Below are 15,983 nucleotides of genomic sequence, written 5' to 3'. Positions count from 1 at the left end.
AAGGTCTGTTCCACCAACTAAACTCACTGGGGGCAGGGTTTTTTCTCAGCTTCAGTAGGGGGAGGTGTATCTCAGATCTCCATGGAGACCTGAGTTACTGCCCCTCCTCCCCACTTCTTGTTTTCAGCTGTGTCTTGTTGTGCTGATTGGAGCTGGATAGATGTCCGGAGATCTCTGATCCGGAAGCACTTCAGCTCTGTTTTGTGAAAGGTTCAGTCCCTCCCCCAGCTATGGCTGCCTCCAGCATGAATGAGTCAGCTTTTTTATTTCGTTTCTTGCATACCTTAGCCCCTCACAGTCTGTCCCTCTCCTTGTCCTTTCCACTTGGGAGATAAGCTGGTCTTTTCAACCCACCTTGCACCCTGGTCGCCAGGTAAGTGGCTGTGAGCAGTAGTTTCTGCTCTTTTTCCTCTGTGAAATCCTCTCTGGGCTCTCAGCCTCACCCCCTCCTGCTGTTCCTGTAAGCAGAGGAGATTCAGGCACTCCTTACCAGGTTTATTGTGGCTTCCTCTTTGCTCCTTGGTTTTTGAGAGCTGTTCTTGCAGTTCAGTGTTGGTTTTTCATGCTGATTTTTCCTAAATTGATTTGTATTCCAGTTTGGTGTTGAAAGCTGGGCGTCTGTGTGTCCGCCTACACCGCTGCCATCTTCAAAAAGCCTGTAGTGAAGTTCTTTATCCTTTACTATAATCTTTGATTTCAAGTCTTATTTTGTCAGATATAAGTATTGGTACACCAGCTTATTTTTCATTTCCATTTTTATGAAATATTTTTTCCAACCTTTTACTTTCAGTCTATGTGTATCTTTTGTTTTGAGGTGGGTCTCTTGGAGACAGCATATGTATGGTTCCTGTTTTCTTATCCATGCAGCTACACTATGTCTTTTGATTGGACCATTTAATCCATTTACATTTAAGGTTATTATTGATATGTAGTTGTTTATTGCCATTTTATTTTTTAAATCTACATATCTCTTTTACTAGATTTTTCTCCCTTTGTTCTGTTTACAACAAACCCGTTAACATTTTTTTGCATCATTGGTTAGGTTGTAATGAATTCTTTGAGGGTTTTTTTTGTTTTTGTTTTTTTGGTCTGGGAAGCTTTTTACTTCTCCTTCAAGTTTAAACAGTAGCCTTGCTGGATAAAGAAGTTTTGGTTGTAGGCTCTTGTTCTGCATTACTTTGAATATTTCTTGCCATTCCCTTCTGGCCTCAAGTGTTTCTGTTGAGAAGTTGAAGGTCATCCTTATGGGGGCTCCTTTGTAGGTGATTGACTGCTTTTCTCTTGCAGTTTTTAGTATTCTTTCTTTGTCTCTTAGCTTTGGTATTTTAATTGTGATGTATCTTTGGGTTCCTCTTTAGTGGGATTCTCTCTGCTTCTTGAACTGTGTGACTTTTTCTTTCCTCAATTTAGGGAAGTTTTCAGCTGTGATTTTTTTCAATCAGCTTCTCTATCCCTTGTTCTTTCTCTTGTCTTTCAGGAACCACTATGATGCAGATATTATTTCTCTTTATGTTGTCATAGAGCTCTCTTAGATTTTCCTCAGACTTTTTGAGCCTCATTTCTTTTTTCCCGCTTCACTTCTGTGTTTTCATTTATTTTGTCCTTTAAATCGCTGATTCAATCCTCTGCTTTATCCTTCCTGCTTTTAATTCCTTCTAGAATAGTCTTTATTTCTGATACTATATTTTTTATTTCTGACTGGTTCTTTTTTATGTTTTCAATGTCCTCTTTGATGCTTGTTATCTCTTTATTTAGGAGTTCATTATGTCTATTGTTACTCTAAGATCTTTGAACATTCTAACAATCATTTTAAAATCTGCATCTGATAATTTGGTTATTTCCATCTCATTCAGTTCTTTTTCTGGGTATTTTTCTTTTTGATTTATTTGGATTGTATTTTTTCCCATTTTGTCTGTGTATACACTCTTCCTTTGGGTGTGTTGTCTGTGTAGCTAGCTGAGTCTAGGGTTGGTATTCTCTGCCTCCCAATTTTCAATTGTGTTGTTTCTAGATCTTCTTTGGTTGGCATAAGCTATTGTTTATAATCTGCTGTGGGCTACTTACTTGCTATCACTATTCTTTTTCTATTTGTATTGGCGTTTTCTATTTCTTAGCTTGGTCAGGTGTGAGGAGCCCTTCCTTAAGCTACCACTCTAACAGGGGTTGTTAGGTCCTGAACTGATGCTCTTCATATCTGGTTGCTGGATGTACCTGCCCTGGACCTCCCTGGCAAAGCTTGGCACAGATCAGTGGGGGTCACTGCCTATGACTAGTTCTCATCAACCTTTTTGGAGCTACAGGCAATCCAGATTGTGTGGCTGCCTCTGCTGGGCCCAGGTGCTGTTGTGAATATTAGCTACACTCCTACACTAGCTTTTATCTACTCTTGGCCTGGGGGAAGTTTTTTAAAAGATCAAATTCCCCTGAGATCTGCTTTCTGCTGCCTCTTATTGCTTGCTACTTGTTGGGCTCAGTGATTAGGTGCAGTATTGGATGTAGCTTGCCCCTTTGCATCAGATATCTTTTTATTTATTTTATTTTGTCTTTTTCTTCTTTTTCAGCACTCAGAAGGGTGTGCTCACAAAGGTCCAATGGGTGTGGCCTCTATGCTCCTCTGTGTGGTTTGTGCACAGGCTGTGGCCGCTGTTGCTGTCTCATGCATTTGGGCTTGAGCGCTGCCAGTATCAGGCCGCTACCATGACTTTCATCACCTCTGGCTGGCCGGCATGCGCCAGCTTGGACCATCTCCGAGGTCGCCCGGGCTGCAGCCACCGCCAATGGTGGGCTAACGCCAGGGGGTGGGATTGCACGGGAGCTCAGAGCTCTGCAGCGGTAAGCTGCAGCTTCCACTTCTGCAGGTGGGCCTGCTTGCGCCCGTTAAGACCGTTTCTGCTGTTGCCTGGAGCTCAGCTGCCGCTAGTGGCGGGCCCACTCCATAGGCGGGATTTCGCACATGCTTGGACCTCTACAGCAGCTGCGGTGGCCTTGTCTCTGTGGGCAGGCCTGTGCTTAGCCGCTTTGCCTATCTCCGCTGTCTTCTGGGCCCTGTCCTCCTCCAAGGGCGGGCTCCCACCACAGGCAGGATTTCGCGGTAGCTCGAACCTCCACAGCGGCCGCTGCAGCTCCTGCCTCTGTGGGCGGGCCCATGCATGCCCGCTTGGACTGCCTCTGCAGTTGCTCAGGCTCGCGCTGCAGGTGGGCCCGCGGCGCAACCTCTGGGACCGCCCTGACTCCTGCAGCTGCACCGCCGCTGCCAGCCTGCCCACTCCCTGCGAGCACTCAGCAGCGTGGGGGGTGGGGGGCGGTGTAGCTCAGACCTCGGCACTCACTACCTGTGTCCCTAATATGCTGCCTGCCTCTAAGCACCTCTTTGTTCTAACTGGAGCAAGAGAGCCTCTGGTGGTCGGGATACTTTCTTCCCTTTGCTGGCATTGCTGCTCTGAGGAAAAATGTTCACTTTAGATTTGGGAAGTGATTCAGTGCAGCGGTTAGAGTGTTCATCTCTCAAAGTGTCTCCCCTGGTGCCTCCAAGACCACTCTCTCCCCTGACAACTCCAGTCCTCCCAGTGTTCCCCGCTCCCTGAGCACCAGGCAGGTGGCTGTGAGAGAGGCTCTCCTTGCGGTCCCTTTAATATGGAGCCTGGGTCCAAGAGTTCTGTCTCCTTCTCTCAAACAGTAGCTAGGCTCCTTTCTCAGCCAAATACAGTCTGTTCGCCCTTTCCAGGCTCCAGGGCTCTAGGCTGGGACTCCAGTTCTGGGGCTGAGGACCCACAACCCACAAGTTGCGGGGCAGTCCTCCCCACCGCGAGAATCCCTCCCAGCTGCCACTCGCTCCGGGGGGGCGGGGCAGCCCTTTCCACATCTCTGCCTTTTCTACCAGTCTCAGTGTGGGTTCTTTGGTGGTCCTTGCCTATTAGTCCAAAGTCGGTCTTTCAAGATAACTCTTCTCAAAATTAAGTTGTAATCCACTTTGGTTCTGGGATGAGGAATGTTCGCCTACTCTATGGCCATCTTGTCTCCCCACAGTATCCTATTTTTTGTAATAATTTTTTTTCTTTACTTTTCTAGGTTTTTATTATTTTATTTTATTTTAGTATTTTTTTTACAGAGACAGAGAGAGTTAGAGAGAGGGATAGACAGACAGGAACAGAGAGATGAGAAGCAGCAATCATTAGTTTTTCATTGCACTTTGCAACACCTTAGTTGTTCATTGATTGCTTTCTCATATGTTCCTTGACCACGGGCCTTCAGCAGACTGAGTAACCCCTTGCTGGAGCCAGCGACCGTGGGTCAAAGCTGGTGAGCTTTTTTTGCTCAAGCCAGATGAGCCCGCGCTCAAGCTGGCGACCTCGGGGTCTCGAACCTGGGTCCTCTGCATCCCAGTCCAACGCTCTATCCACTGTGCCACCGCCTGGTCAGGCTAGTTTTTAAAGTTTGATTAGTGGGCATATAACTTTCAGAGTCACTGAATCTAATGTCCTGTCATCTTCAATATTCTATGTTCCAATGAAATTTTATTAATTAGGCATTTTTCCAAGTTATTTGTTTTTATAAATTCTTTTGAATGATAACTATTAACCCAGGTCTTCTGAATTTCCCAACTGCTATGTCTTCTTAAATGAATGTGGCTAAATTTGAGTTCTCATATAAGTTAACAGTGTCACAAAAGTTAATAGCTTAGTGCGGATTTAAGTTTTAATAACTTCATAAGTTAGGGGAAAAATCAGACAGGAAAAAAATTATTTTAAGTTTAATTATTTAAATTTCTTTTATAGTTACATTTTTATAAATTTTGAATAATAAAATTAAAATTTTTTTGTTTTACTCTTTTTGATCAGTGATGGCAGGCATTGAAGAAAAACGTTAACTGTGCTCTTGGTTAGCTGAAATCAAGTTCATGTTGACAGTAAGAAAATTCACTTCCTACTATATGAAGGAGGCTCCCCATGACAGTTAATTAAGTACTAAATGAAAAAGTCAAGGACTCAGGGCTTAGTTTACAAAAAGCCTAGATCTGTAGATGCCAGCAGAGCAGAGACTGTGGCTGAAATTGAAGCCGTATTGGCAAGGAGTTCCAAAAACATGCACTGCACATCTGCTCAATCAAACATTCCAGAAACCACAGACTAAAGAATTCTAATAGTGAAACTCCAAAGCATGCCTACATGTTCACATGCTACAAGAAGATTACCATGCTAAGTTAGACGTCTATCAACTAATGAAGTGAAAATTCCAGTTATATTTTTGACAAGCTGACCTTTTCTGATGAAGCAGCTTTCTATCTACATGGCAGTATTGTCTATTACATGTTATTTTTCATTTTTGCTGTACAGAAAAGCCTTCAAAAGTTTGGCAACACAAGAATCTTTTAAAGTTAATGTTTGGTGTGCTAGTAGGAAGTCTTGTGTTATTGGTCCTCTCATTTTTGTTGAGAAATAATTCACATATAAAATCCACCCATTTCAAGTATACAATTCAATGGTTTTTAGAATACTTGTAAAGTTTGCATCCTCACCACTAAGTCAGAACATTTTCATCACCTCAAAAAGAAATCCCATACCAGTCACTCCCCATTTTCCCCTCGTCCCAGCTCTGGCAACTAATCTTTTTGTCTCTATGGATTTGTACAGTCTGGTTCGTATAAATGGAATTATACAATATGTGGCCTTTTGTGTCTTTTGACCCTTTTTGAAGAAATCTAAAAACCAGTGATGAGTCTTATATAGCTATACTTTAGAATTTTTTCATTTCCACACGGCAGTGATTACTCTTAAATAATACTATTTTCCAACAAGACAGAACACCCGTTATGAATTGCATGTGTGACAGTTTTTGTATGACACTTTTTCAGACTAGTGAATCAGTAGAGGTTTTCTTACCTGCCCTCTTTCATCACCTATTCTATCTTTATTAAACATTTTATGAGGTCATGTGAAAACCATTTATATATGTCAGAACCTTTTTTTTTTGGATGGTCATAAGACTGGAATTACAAATGCAATTTTTTTAGTCACTAAACCTGCAGTGGGTTATAAATTAGGTGCATCGTATACATGGGGAAATATGGTATATGTGTATGTATATGTGTATATTTGTGCATATGCCTACATATATTTCCTTACTCTGACCCCTCATAGGTTCTGGAAACAATGACAGTATAGTAACAATGAGTATATTAGTGCTCAGATCTTGGTTTCTAAATATCAATCTTCATTAAAAGGAATCAGCACTCCTTAGAGAAGTGGCTTGTTGTGCTAGAAATCAATGAAGTGTGGAATGAATGTTAAAAGCGTATTAAAAGCATACAGGCACTAGCTTGAAGAAGCTCTACTAGCCAAATCAGTTATATACTGAACATCAAAACAAATGATAAAGTGAGCTCATTGAAAAAGTTGAAATGCATGGGTACATATTGATGTAAATAAATAAATGGGTTAAATTGAATGCTCTGTGTTACAGTAGGATACTAACTAATCTAGATAAATGTGAAATTTCAAAATCACCTTTGGCAACCCTCCTACTAATGACTGACTTAGGCAAAATCATCAGTGGATGCTATAATTAGTGGAAGTTTGATGAGAAGCAGGATATTTGCAGTTTCAAAATATCTCCCCATAAAATATCTTATTAATTATTTTTTAATAAGTATGAAATACTTATTAACTTTACTGAGGAAAACTTTGGCAGGTGCCATCTTAACCAAGTGATAGAAATTACCAACCCTAATAATGGGACAAGTCAACATTGTGTGCCTCCTAATATAAACTCAGAAGAGCATAGCATCACTTCTGGGATGTTCTTGCCCAAAACATGTAAGTCACATCTAATCACAAGGAAATATCAGAAAAATCTAAATTGAGGAACATTTTATAAAGAAACCAGCATTTATCCTTCAGAAATGTCAAGTCATGAAAGACTGAGGTATTCCAAATTGAAGGGGACCAAGAGATGTGACAGTGAAATGCAACACATGATTCTGGATTGGATCTGGATGTTGTTGGAAGCATCATTGATATTTGAATTAGGTCTCCAATAAAATCATGTTGAAATTAATTTGTTGATTTTGGTGATTGTACTGTGGTTATATAGAGCATTGTCCTTGGTTTTAGTAAACATACACTGACGTGTTGGGGGTAATGGGACATCATGCCTGAAAATTAATTGCAGATGATTCAGAAAAAAGTTGTATGTGTGTTTGAGAGAATGTAAGTTTATTGAGAATAACATGTCAGCAAATGGGGAAGCTGGATCAAGGGTGTCTATGGGTTCTTTGTACTATTCTTGGGACTCTTTGTTAGTTTTAAATTATTTCATAGTCATTTTTTTAAATGTCCTCTTTTCTTCTAAAGTTGCATGTATAACTATAACCCAATTCACATAGAGTGCTCTATTTAGCAAGAAAAAAGTTTAAAAAATTGTTACATCGATGTAAAGGTGAGTTCAAACTCAACTTTATAGAAAAGAGGTGAATGGAAGATTATGCTTTAAATATAACAAGGTTGACATGGACTTTTGATTTTTTATCTTAAAATATACACTCCAAAGTACACAAATCATTTTAAACAGAGATGTATGAGGGATAAATAGTTCCTGGAGGACAAAACACCCCAGGCATCCATCCTCTGACCTACCCAAATGACAAACCTTGAAGCAAGTTCAAAGCTGCAGAAATAACTGGCTCTGACATGTACCAAGATTGGGGGAAATACTTTCCACAACCTTGAAACAAATACTTAGTCTTTAAAGAGAACAAAAGAAAAAGTAGTATTGTATTTCATAAATAGAATTTAACAGTTGAACAGTTTGCATTATTCATTTGTGATTTTATTGTCACTTGGGGAAAGCTGGTAAAGTTAAATCAAAATCTTGATTTATATCTTTTTATATCTTCACCTCCCCAATCTCACCCCACCTCCTTAAGGTGGTGTGCAGGGGAACTGAAAGTTTTAATATATTCATTTCTTCCGCCAAGTGTCAGTGAAAGTCTGCTGGTTGCTTTTCTTTCAGTGCTATTAGACTCAGGTTAAATTTCATTTCATACTCTTTAGTTTGGCATTGATGGTCTTCCATATTCTAGTTTAGTGGTACCTAACTTTCTAACTTTTTTTTAACTTTACTGCTGGGGAGAAGTCGTTTCAGACACACTTGTATTTATTTTACCCTGACCAAAAAAAAAAAACAACAACCACCTTTGGTTCTAATTATATGTGATTCTCTCCCTCTGTTCTTTCTGAATTCTGTTACTTATCTGATGAACCACATTGTGGGTTCCATTTCTTCCTAGAAGCATTTTCTAATCGCTCTTGGTCCATGGTGATTTTTCTGTTTTAAGTAATCTTAAAGCTTGTTTGTTAATGACTTTTCTTTGACTTAATCATATATTTCCTATTAAATCTTCTGCATTTTTGTTTTACTCTTCATGTCTGTACCCTATGTCTTCTCAACTAATTTGTAAATTCCAAAAGAGGAGATGCTATATTTATTCTTCACAATCTTCTTGACAGTGTCTAGCTGTTTTTTAAATTGAGTTATTTTAATGCAGTTATCCTTTAAGTACTTGTTACTTAATATAGATGTAAATCTTTTAAAATTGGCATTTTATTTTGCTTCCTGGCATCTTTTTAAAATTAAAATGATTTTTAAAAATGAATTGCAGTAGGTAAATTTCTTTCTCTATGAATAACTGGGAAAAACAGCATTAAAGAAATGGGTAGAGAAAATTTATCTTTTATAATGCAGGTTATCATCGCTTACCAGTTTGTTTAAAAATACCTAAATACTCACAGATTGAAATGATACTAGTGAAGGAAATTTTTACAATTTTCTTTGGGTAAAATAATATAGCACTTGCCTTTTAAATGAAATATAAAATATAGAATGTCATTAAAAAAACTAAAGGTATTCTTGCTTACCTGTATACTAGTATAAGTAGAGTTAATAAAAAATATGTTTGGGATAGGTTAAAAAAGAGCAACTATATAGCTAGAAGATTATAAAAATATTCATCACTTTTCAAATGGGTGCCTTTTATTTGAAAAAATAATTCACATGTGTGTATTTGATTTCAGGAAACCAAAATATTATGCCAGAATTTTGCTTTTAATATATTTAGGGGCAATTGCTTTAATGTTTTCTAAGATCAGTGTGGCCAGTATTTTTTGCCATTATATTTTTGATCAGCCAGATTTTTTAAATATCCAAAGCTTTCCATTGTTTTTTACTCATATGTATAGCTATTAATTATGTTTGAAAAGTACTAGGCATCTGTAAACTCACCCTTGTGGGGAAAAGAAGCAGCTTGATGGACAACAACCTACATCGTAATATTATATTGCTAAGGTTTGTCCATATTGTTGTATGTCACTGTGGTTCATTTGTTTTAACTGCTGTGCAGTATTGTTTGGCTGTTCCATGGTTTATTCATTTACTCTGCTGTTGATGAACATATGGATTGTTTACAGGTTTTTGATATTCTGAAAACAAATATTCATAGACCTCTCTCTTGTATACCTTTTGGGGAATGCATACCTACAAGTAGAAATGCTGGGCCATATGGTATATAAATGTTCAGTTTTAGGAAATAGTACTCAATTCAACTGTTTTCCAAAAGCCAACCTTTGAATTGGCTCCTGAGTCCCTTTTGGCACAATCACAGTAGCCTTTGAGAATTTCTTTGTATTTCTAATATGACAAGATATTTAAGGATCACCTGTACATTTTTTTGTTCCAGACCTGACACCCACCTTTTTCATCCATTTTTCTTTTGGAAATGTGTATGTAGGTGCCACAGTTTGGGCACTAAGTGTACCCACTATTGGCTTGGTCATTGCTTCTAGGCCTTCTTAATGGATAAAGGTAAGAAATACGCACTTTTTAGGAGAAAAATAACACTATGAGTCCATACTGATATTTTCTATTCAAATTCCTTTCCTTGACATATTCCATGAAGGGTGAATAGCAAATAACTGTGTTTTAAAGTCACTTGAAGTAATTGTTGGTGTTGAATTTCATTTTACTTTTGGTTTTTAGGGTTGGCTTTTCCCCCTTTGTTTTTATTTCATTGCACTTTATAATTTAGTAAATCACTATATGGTTTCAAAATCAAACACAAGATACATTAAGAGATATCTAGTTTTTATTCCCTTGTACTCTAGTGATATTGGCCATATCAGTGCAGTGTGCTTCCTACTTTTCAGATTCTTTGTGTTTGACTTTTGGCACTTTTAATTATGATGTGTCTTGGTTGGGCCTCTTTGGGTTTATCTTATTTGGGACTCTCTTTGTTTCCTGGCCTTGTATGTATTTTTTCTTTACCCTGTTATGGAAGTTTCAGTCATTTTTCAAATAGATTTTCAATCACTGTCTCTTTTCCTCCTTCTACAACTCCTATAATTTGAATATTGGTACACTTGAATTTGTCAGAGAGGTCCCCTAAACTTTTTTTAAAAAATTCTTTTTGCTTTTATGATTGGGTGTTTTCTACTACTTTGTCTTCCAGAGTGATGATTCAATACTCTGCTTCATCTAATCTTCTATTGATTCCCTCTAGTGTATTCTTCATTTCAGTTTTTGTATTCTTCAAGTTCTGATTGGTTCTCTTTTTATGTTTTCTATCTTTGTTGAACTTCTCACTAAGTTAATTTATTCTACTTCTAAGTTCATAGAGCATCCTTATAACTAGTATTTTGAACTTTCTATCTGGTAGACCACTGTCTCCATTTCATTTGTTTTCTGGAGTTTTGTCTTGTTCTTTAGTTGGAGACATATTTCTTTGTCTCCTCATTCTGACTGACTCCCTGTGTTGGTTTTAATGCCATAGGTAGATCTGCTATGTCTCCCTGTCTTGACAGGTTGGCCCTATGTAGTAGGTGTTGTGTGGGGCTCAGTGATGCAGTCTTCCTGGATACCTGGTCTGGGTGCTCCAGGGGTGTTCTCTTTGTGGGTGTTGTGTGCCCTCTTGTGGTAGTTTGACCCTGATTGCTGCTGGCATATCAGTGGGTAGGGTTGACCGTTAAGCTGACTGACTGAGAGAGCTGGCCATACTACAGAAGATGAGGTGTTGTGTGGGGGTTGACCCTACAGCAGGAGTTGCTTTAGTGGGACTCTGGTGCTGCCTGATGCTGCCCTTTGGGTACATCATTTATGAAATTGAATGTGTGCTCTGGTGAGGTCTGAATTCAGTCACTCCTGTGTTTGGTCTGGAGCCTCTTGGGAGAGGCTCTGGTGCAAGTTAAGATCAGTTATATCTCTTGTGCAGGGATTGGGGCCATTTAGTAAGAGCTATAAAGTTCTCTGTAGCTGGCTGCCACTTGTGCTGGGTTAGGGAAATTACAGTGTGAGCTGAGGCAGCTGCCACTTGTGCCAGGCCTGTGGTGGCTTAGTTGGAGCTATGTTACAGGCCAAGACTGGCTGCCACTTATGCCAGGTTTGGGGTCACCTATCGGGAGTTACAGTGCAAGTTGAAACTGGTTTCTGCTTGTTCTGGGCATGGGGTATTTGACAGGAGATATAATATATACTTTGTGCAGCTGCCACTTGTGTGAGATTTACAGACCTTTGAGAAAGTCTGCAGCACAAGCCTTGGGCAGCCACCACTGGTGTGGGGTTTATAGTACTGTGGGTGAATCTGAAGCATGAGCTGAGCCAGGCTGCTCCTGTGGAGGAGCTGCTGGAAGAGTCTCAGGCTGGTGGGCAAGTTGGGTGGGATCTCAGTGATCCCCAGGTTGGGACAAATAATGTTAACCAGATTGATGAAGAGCACAGATTTGCCCCCCCCCCCCGCTTTGTTCTGCTGCATTGATCTGACTGGATGGGTGGAGAGTTCAACAAAGGGACAGTGACATCTGCCAGTACTTCTCTCCTGGAGAGAGTTGCCCCAACCCCTGTCCCTTCAGACCTCACCTAGAAGTTAGTCAATTGAGTTTCTCCCCATAGGTCCCTGGTGCTTGTTGAGCTGCTGCCCCTGCACAGAACTTAGGGTGAGTGCGTTTGTACATTGACCCTTTAAGTGCAGCTTATCGTGCTCTCCTGTAGCCCTTTGTCTCTCTGGGACACAATCTCCACTAGTTTCATAGCCGAATGTTACAGGGCCTTACCTGCCCATTCCCCACCTCTGCCCCTATATATATATATAGTACTTCTGTTTAGGTGGTCTTCAGGTGGTGCCCAGTGATGGTTTTTCTATAATTCAGTTGTAATTTTGATATGCTCATGGAAGGAAGATGTCTCAGAGTATACCTATTCCTTCATCTTGACCAGAAGTCTCATTTTTCTTTTTTAAATATAGGAGACACTTAAACATAGTTAAGTGTATACATATGGATATAGAACTAAATGAAAGCTAACCTAATTTTTCTTATGAAAATAGGAAAACTCTGTATTGTATATAAGAAATAATTTTAGCATCTTGATTTTTGAAATCTTAGAATAAATGCTGGAACTTTAGAGAATTTAGATCAATTTGAAAGACATTTATAAAGTAGAATTTAGTGGGTAGTGATAGATTGGATGTAAGCAGCAAGGAACAGGGAGTAAAAAACTATGTAAATTTGTTCCTTGAACAATGAAGTAAATGGTGGTACCATTCAAGGAAATTGGAACCAAAGGAAGATAGACAGGTTTGCTTGGTGAAGATGAGGAGTTCAAGTTTTTGTTCTTGGTGAGTTAACATTATGGGTAGGAATTCTGGAGTTAACATTATGGAGTAGGTGGAGGGGAGACAACATACTTTCTATGGGCATGTGCTTGAGATTTAATTTTGTGGTTGGAAATTGAAGCTGTGGAAGAAAAATGGTTTCTCAGGGATAGTAGATAAAGTGAGAAGAAAAGCAGACCCAGAACAGAATCCTGAGGAATATAAATATAAGCCAAAAAAAAAAAAAATGGCACTTGAGAGAGAATAGGTAGAAGGCTAGGAAGCAAACTAATCTGGGGAGCACAGAGGAAAAGAATCTTTCAAGAAAAAGGTGATGGTTGATCTCTCCTTTTATGTCACTCCCCAGACTCCAGTAACCATCATTTTATTTTTGTTTATGAGTCTTCTTTTTTTTTAAGTTTCTACATATAAGGGAGAGCATGCGACATTTGTCTTTCTGTTTCTGACTTATTTCACTTCAGCATAATGCCCTCCTTGTTCATCCCCGTCATTGACAATGGCAGAATTTTCTTCTTTTTTAAACTGAATAATATTCCATTGTGTATATATTCCACGTTTACTTTATCCATTTATCTATCAGTGGGCACTTAAGTTGTATCTGTGTCTTGGCTTATTGTGAACAATATTACTTTGCAGTCAGTCCTTTTATTTTTCTTTAGTTGTATATTTAGCACAAATGATATTTTTATTGTTTATTTCAAAATACTTAACATTTTTTATTGAGTTTTTTTCTTTCACTTGTGGTTAGTTAGAAATCTGTTTCTGGATTTCTAACATATTACAATTTATTTCAGTTCTATTTTTATTGTTGATTTCTAGTTTAATTGGTTAGAGAATGTGTTTTGTATTATCTCATAATATTTGTTGTGACTTGTTTTGGCCCATTTGATTTTTTAATTTCTAAATTGAGTTAGAAAAGAGTGTATATTCTGCAGCTTCCTAGTGTAGTATTTACTGGGACAAGTTAGTTGTGATGTTTTTAATCTTTATTATCTGATTTTTTTCCTCTTATGTTTCAACTGGAAACAGTAGATTTCTTTGTTCTTTTAGTTCTGTTAATTTTTGTTTTATATATATAAATTAGAGAGAGAGAGAGAGACAAGGTCAGACAGGCAGGAAGGGAGATTGATGAGAAGCATAAACTAATAGTTATGGCACCTTAATTGTTCATTGATTGCTTTCTGATATGTGCCTTGACTGGGGGGCTCCAGCTAAGCCAGTGACCTTTGGGCTCAAGTCAGAGATCATGGGATTATGTCTGTGATCCCACACTCAAGCTGGTGACCCCTGCTCAAGAATGCGATCCTGTGCTTAAGCCTGCGACCTTGGGGTTTCAAACCTGGGTCCTCAGCATCCCAGGCTGATGTTCTCTCCACTGTGCCACTGCCTGGTCAGGCTATTTTATATGTTTTAAGGTTGTGTTATTGGATGCAGACTCATAAATTATTTTTTCATGGTGAATTGAAACTCGGTCATTATAAAATTGACCCTTGGCCTGACCTGTGGTGGCGCAGTGGATAAAGCGTCGACCTGGAAATGCTGAGGTCGCCGGTTCGAAACCCTGGGCTTGCCTGGTCAAGGCACATATGGGAGTTGATGCTTCCAGCTCCTACCCCCCTTCTCTCTCTCTGTCTCTCCTCTCTCTCTCCCTCTCTCTGTCTCTCCCTCTCCTCTCAAAAAAATGAATAAATAAAAAATAAAAAAATATAAAATTGACCCTCTTTCTCTAGCAGTGCTTTTTATCTTAAAGTTGGGTTTGTTTGTTTATTTGTTTTGGCTTAATATTCATATAACTGTACCAGGCATCTTCTGGTTAGTATTTTCACGATACAACTTTTTTCTTACTTTGAATTTCTGTGTATCCTTATATTTTCTCTTTTAAATATCACGTATTTGCTTTTTATTTGTTTTTTACTCCAATCTGACAGTCTTTATCTTTTAGCTGTATTACTTAATCCATTTACTTTTTTTTTAAGTGAGAGGAAGGGAGATAGAGAAACAGACTCCTGCATGTATCTGGACTGGGATCCACCCAGCAACCCCTGCCTGGGGCCAATGCTCAAATCAACAGAGCTATCCTCAGTGCCTGATGGTAACGATGGTAACGCTCGGACAAGCTGAGCTATCTTCAGTGCCTGGGACTGACAAGCAAACTAATCAAGCCACTGGCTATAAGAGGAGAAGAGAGAGAGAGAAGTGGGAGAAGCAGATGGTTACTTCTCTTGTGTGCCCTGACTGGGAGGTTGAACCCAGACGTCCTCATGCCAGGCCAACACTTTATCTGCTGAACCAGCCTACCAGGACCCATTAACATTTGATAGAATTACTTATATTTTCAGGTTTATAGGTACCATCTTATTTTACAATGTTTATTTGTTCTTCCTAGTTTATATTTTGTTTTTCTCTTTTCTTACCACTTTTTGCTCTGAGATTATTTTTTTAAATAGACTTTAGTTTTTAGAGAGTTTTAGGTTTACAGCAAATTGAGCAGAAGGTACAGAGTTCTCATGAATCCACTGCCCCTAGACACACCTGATCAGAATGGTACATTGGTTACAACTGATGAACCTACATTGGTACATCATCAATCAAAGTTTACATTAGGATTAACTCTTGGTGTTGTATACTTTGAGTTAAGTATGTATGGTACTTATCTACTATCAAAATACAGAATAGTTTCACTGCCTTAAAAATCCTGTCCTTTGCTTATTCATCTCTTCCTCCCCCAATCTACAGCAGCCACTGATCTTTTATATTATCTCCTTTTCCAGAATTCCATATAGTTAGAATCACTAAGTAAGTAGCCTTTTCAGATTGGCTTCTTTCACTTAGTAATATACATCTAAGTTCCCTCCATATCTTTTCATGGCTTGATAGTTCATTTCTTTTTAGTACTGGATACTGTTCCATTGTCTGTGTGTGCTATGGTTTATTTCTCCGCACACCTACTGAAGGATATCTCGGTTGCCTCCACGTTTTGGCAGTTATGAATAAAGCTGCTACATATATCTGTGTGTAGATTTTTATGTTGACTCAGATTTCCATTTCGTTTGGGTAAATACCAATGAGTATGGTTGCTGGACTATAGTAAGAATATATTTTGTTTTGTAAGACATTGCTAAGCTTTCAACCTTCCAAGTGGCTGTATCCCTATTCACACAGCAATGAGTGAGGGTCCTTGTTTCACATCCTCACTGGCATCTGGCACTGTCAGTGTTTTGGATCTTTACTATTCTAGTAGGTGTGTAGTAACATCTCATTGTTGGATTGATTTTCTTATCATTCCATTTTTCCCTTCCACTAGTTTAGAAGTTACCCATTGCTGTTC

At 38.9% G+C, this 15,983-nt stretch overlaps 1 protein-coding gene across 3 annotated transcripts in view; it reads left to right on the top strand.

Moving 5' to 3' along the window:
* The window catches only part of WDPCP (WD repeat containing planar cell polarity effector), a 444,357-nt gene that overhangs the window by 61,251 nt on the left and 367,123 nt on the right, over positions 1-15,983 (top strand). The gene's annotated exons all lie outside the window — the stretch shown is intronic.

The sequence above is a fragment of the Saccopteryx bilineata genome, chromosome 3, assembly GCF_036850765.1.
Source record: "Saccopteryx bilineata isolate mSacBil1 chromosome 3, mSacBil1_pri_phased_curated, whole genome shotgun sequence".
Classification (NCBI taxonomy): domain Eukaryota; kingdom Metazoa; phylum Chordata; class Mammalia; order Chiroptera; family Emballonuridae; genus Saccopteryx; species Saccopteryx bilineata.
The sequence above is the reverse complement of the archived record's forward strand: the minus strand, read 5'-3'. Positions and strand labels throughout refer to the sequence as shown.